The sequence below is a fragment of the Crocuta crocuta genome, unplaced genomic scaffold (assembly GCF_008692635.1).
Source record: "Crocuta crocuta isolate KB4526 unplaced genomic scaffold, BGI_CrCroc_1.0 scaffold431, whole genome shotgun sequence".
Classification (NCBI taxonomy): Eukaryota; Metazoa; Chordata; class Mammalia; order Carnivora; family Hyaenidae; genus Crocuta; species Crocuta crocuta.
In genome coordinates this window covers 3,783,400-3,788,379 of record NW_027528859.1, presented here as the reverse complement: position 1 = coordinate 3,788,379, position 4,980 = coordinate 3,783,400, and the positions used below count along the sequence as shown (strand labels likewise).

General features: G+C 51.6%; 1 long non-coding RNA gene across 1 annotated transcript in view; it reads left to right on the top strand.

The window, feature by feature from the left end:
- The first annotated feature begins 2,287 nt into the window (after nucleotides 1–2,287).
- Nucleotides 2,288–4,980, top strand: part of LOC144224993 (uncharacterized) — a 13,511-nt gene continuing 10,818 nt past the window's right edge. The window contains exons 1-2 of the long non-coding RNA XR_013333193.1: nucleotides 2,288–2,386; nucleotides 3,313–3,438. This is a non-coding gene — a long non-coding RNA (uncharacterized LOC144224993). The remainder of the gene's footprint in view (nucleotides 2,387–3,312; nucleotides 3,439–4,980) is intronic.

Sequence of the window (4,980 nt, the reverse complement as noted above, 5' to 3'; positions counted from 1 at the left end):
TTTGTGATTCTGTCGCAGGCATCCAGAGCTACCTGGGCTATCCAGAGCAGGGTTTCTAGGGGAACGAGCTCAGCAGCCAAGCCCCCCTTTCTGGGTATCCTGAGGTGGAGGTTTGCCCCCAACAGATGGAAGAAGCAGGAGCTGAGTTCTGAAGCCTCATTCAGGAGTGGCTTGTGCAAGCCTGCTCGTGTGTTCAGGGACAGACAGCTCCCAGCCAGGAGCTTTCTGGAGCTGGAGCACTGAATCTTAAAAGACCACAGAGATGATGGGGCGCCTAGGTGGCTCAGTCGGTTAAGCATCTGACTTCAGCTCAGGTCATGATCTCACGGTTCATGGGTTCGAGCCCTGCATCGGGCTCTGTGCTGACAGCCAGCTCAGAGCCTGGAGCCTGCTTCAGATTCTGTGTCTCCCTCTCTCTCTCTCTCTCTCAGAAATAAATAAAACATTTAAAATTAAAAAAGAAAAAAAGACCACAGAGATGAGAAACATCCCGAGGTGTTGTCATTGGGCAAAAATACTCCCACACCTGCAGCAACAGAGTGCTCACTTCCTCCCCCCAAGCCCCTTTGACACGTCACCCCTTGTGGGAAGCTCCCTGCCTCCCCAGAAGAGATATGCCTCAGGTCCTCTTGGGTGGTGTCTCCTGCTGACCCCAATCACTGCCCAGTCAGGCTTTCAAATAACGTTTAAAGTAGCCATCATGTTCACTGGCTGCACAGGTGGCACAGCCTAGCTAGATCCATCCCCCCATACCTCCTGATACCGGATATTTCAGACACATCTGGGTAAACGCTTCACCCACAGATGGGGCTACTGGGGACATCTCCCACCAATGCCTTTGCCTTCCCCTTGATGCTCCATTTTCATTACAAGTCTAAAGACAGGTGCATTTAAAGCTGTGTGCTGAGAAAGCTTCATGAACACACCTCTTTAAGTCCATGCAGCCCTAATTGTACTTGAACTTGATTAGCTTTATCAGAAAGCTAATGATCTCAAGCCCTAGTGGATCAGCTGCAGCCACCACAGAGCTCCAGCTGCAGACCCCTGGGGTTCCTACTAGTTTCCTGTCCCCCAGCATCCTCCCTGGGGGACATCTAGGAGACCTGGGGAACAATTTGGGAAAAGGACAAAGAAGCCATATCATCGTGGGTGGGGCTGACTGTTTTTACACAACGCTCAGCCCAGAAGAAGATCCGTGCTTGCACAGACTGGGGACAGGGGTACATAATGTTTTTGACATATTAACTGATGTGAATGATTTAGTCTATAATATTTACTTACACATAGAGATGTTGCTACGCAAAAATTAAAATTATAATGCATATAATCCCAATTTGGGGGCAAACAAGAAAACCTATCTTCCTGCCCACCTTACATTTAAATATTGCTTGTATTTTTAAAAAATGAGGGCTGAGGTGGTCCAAACAAAAAAAACTAGTGTGAATTTTTGTTTCCAGTACTTCAAATATTTGATGCTTCAGAGCAGGTGATACAAGAAACTTCAAACCAAACTAAAACAAAGAAATCAACAACATTGCTTTTTTGTGATTCAAAACCCAAAGCTCTGGACGTATGAAATTCGCCACCGACCCAAAAGCCTCAAACTCTGAAGGCCTCTGGGCATCAGCTGTTTTGTCACCAGCACTAGATCTGAAGGCTATTGCTCAGAAAGAGCCAGCTTTTCTCCACCTTCCCCTGGCTCCTAAGACTAGTATAGATCCCCGAGGCTGGAGAAGGAAGGGGAACAGAGAGGCAAGTGGCCTGAGGGGCTTCTGAGAAGGGGCCTTGCCACTGGCCCCTCAGCCTGGGGCTTGGCCTGGAGGTGAGGACGGTAATAGCCCCATGAGCCAGAAGATCGGGGTGGGAGCAGAAGCGGTGGGTTGAGATGGCTGCATGGACTGTTTGAGCAAACACCCTCCCCTACCAGCCCCAGGACAGCCTTAGAGAATGAGCAGGAGAGCCAAAGGCCCCCAGTGTGTCCAAGAGGGTGCCCAGCTGTCCCCCTGCCTTTCCGGCCATGGCTGGTGCGTCTCAGAGTCCAGGCAAGATGGCCGTTGGATGCCCCAGGAGGTGGAAGGGCAGCAAGGCTCCGTGCTGGGTTCTTTTGTGGATTCGCTGCTGTGTGGCTGTCCTGCAACCCTGGGCACTAAGTACTGTCATCGCTTACAGATGAGGAAACTGCAGTGCAGTCACACTCAGTGGAATTCAGGCTGTGGTATGAATTCTGTCAGTTTCAACTGACTTCAGCACCCACATTCTATTTTCTACTCAGTGGAGACAAAAAGAGCCGAGTTGGCCGTGCTATACTGTGTGCCCTCGGTCACACCCAGAGCTGTGGAGCCAGGCAGGAGGAGGGAAGGAAGAAGCCACCAGAGCCACCATATCTGTTAAGTACAGTTTTCTGTATTCAAATTAGATGGCACAGTCTCCATGAATAAAATTACAGTTCCCAAAGGGATCACGCCCAATTTAAATGTATAAGAGGCCATTAACAGGCCAGGCTGGCTGTTAGAATTTAGCTCGTGTCATTTGTGCTGTGGTTCTGCTATTGTGCAAGGGGCCTGGGGATAATGGAAGCATGAGGCATGCTATGCCAGGCTGCCTTGAAGACCCCCAGTCTCTAAAGTCTGGGTGGTCAGGCTGCCTGGGGGTGAGGACCAGGGCGTCCAAGAAGCTCTGATGTGCCCTCCAGAGAGTTGGTAAGCTTTCTTCTGTCTGACTCTGAATGGTCCCCACCCCCGGTCATGCAGCCAAGTGACCTTGACAAACACCACAGGTAGGGTTCTTGAGGCAGACCTTGACTGGAGTTCAGCAAGCAGCAGGTCCCCAGGATCAACACCTGAGGAAGGGGGGGAGGAAGCAGGCGTGGACAGACAGAAAGTCTAGCTGCCAGCCAGGCTTAACCTGGGGGACCCCTGAGGCTAGAATGGACCATGTAAGTGTCCCCAGTTGCACGGAGCTCAGCCGGCCAGGCCTTTGTCACCTCGCATAGGTAGTCATTAGATGTGGGCTGCCCTGAGAAGGGGCATTGCCTTGGGCTGGGTGAGTCTCTGCAGCCGAAGCAGTCCTCAAGGGCAGAGCGCATGCCCAACATGGAAGGGGATCAGGCAGGCAGCAGTGACCGTATCCCCATCGGCCCAACGGGGATAATACTGACCCTGCGTCATGGCCCCGGGGGAGAATGAGCAAATGTATACCTAAAGCCTAAGCTCAGGGCCTGCACACTGTAAGGCCTCAAAATATATCCGGCCTAGTGTTATTTCCACCCTGTGACCCAAAGCACAGCATGACCTCTCCACTCCTCCCGCACAGCCCTGCACTTGCTCCCCAGCCTCTAGAAAGTGTACGACCCTTCTCGCACATCTCTGCTTATGGACAGACTGCTACTTCCCAAGTCAGCGCAAGTCTCTGTGGAGCAACTTTTTTGTTTTTACTGTGGTGAGTATACACAATGCAAAACGTACCACTTAAGCCATCCATAAACAGCAATCCACAGTTTAGCGGCATTAACCACACTCGTGTTGTCATGCAGAGATTGCCACCATCCATCTCCAGAATGTTTTTGTCTTCCCAAACTGACCCTCCATTCCCATTTCCCCCTCCCCCCAGCCCCTGGCAACCACCATTTACTGTCTCCACTAATTTGACTAATCTAGGTACTTTGAGTACAGAGAATCATACCATATGTGCCTTTTTGTGATTGGCTTATTTTACTTAGCGTGATGTTGTCAAGGTTCAGTCATGATAAAGCATATGTCGGAATTTCCTTCCTTTTTAAGGCTGGATAATATTCTGTTCTAATGTGCATACCACGTTTGGTTCATCCATTCGTGTTTTGATGGCTAACTGGCTTGCATCCCCCTTTCAGCTGTCGTGAATAATGTTGCTATGAATGTGGGTGCACAGTATCTCCTTGAGTTCCTGCTTTCAGTTCTTTAAGGTATATACCCAGCCATGGAGTTGCTGGATCATATGGGAATTCGATGTTTACGTTTTTGAGGAGGCCCTATCCTGTTTCCCACAGCAGCTGCCCCATTTTTTGTTGAACAGCTCTGACCATGAGAAATCTCTTTTACATCGCCCTGGACTCCGCATCCCCATGACTTCCTCCACTGGCTCTGACTTTGTCCCTAAAGTCACGTGTCCTTCATCTGCCCACTGTGCTCTGGGTGGCCCTGCTGGGCTCTCTCTGTTCTGGGCAGGTTTCCCCCGGCTCCCACCCTGCCCCCAAGTTTGGCTCCCCCTGCAGACTTGCTCCCAGAGCCCCCATCTCACTGTCCCCTGTACAGAGGCACATTTTCTCTTGAGAAGCACCCTCAGTTGGAAGCCTCCAGGCCACCCCATTGTAGAGAGAAGCAGTCTCAGAGCTGGGAATGAGTTGGCCGTGGCACTTGGAATGAAATTCAGGCCCAACTTAGCCCACCCCACCTTCTACCTGCTTCTCTCCAGATCCCCTACCTACTTCCTCTCCCTTACTCCCCTCCAGCCACACAAGCCCTCTCTGTCTGCCCTCCTCCCAGCTCAGAGCCCCCCTCATTCCCACCACCCAGGTCTGTGCTTAAATGTCACCTACTCAGGGAGGCCTTCGCCAACCACCTGGAATGGAATGATGTCTCCCCCCCATCTGCACCCTATCTCCTCATGCTGTTTGACTTCCTTCCCCAGCTCACCATTGTCCTTAAGCACATAAATCCACCAGGCCTGCCCTTGGCTTGTTCATGGCCATATCGTGATGCCTGGAATGGTAGCTGGAATGGTGCCTGACACAGGGGAGACACTCAATGGCATCTGTGGAATAAATGGATAATGCCAGGAACCAGTGTCCCCCTCCCCACCCTATGCCCGCACTGCCCCCACCCCACCCCCAACAGGCCCTGCTCCCTGCTCCTGGCCTGAGAGTCTGAGACCTCAGTGTGGCCCTGGACAAGACCCTTTCCTTTTAGGGCTCACTCTCCTCTGCTCTAAGGGACATGACCTTGA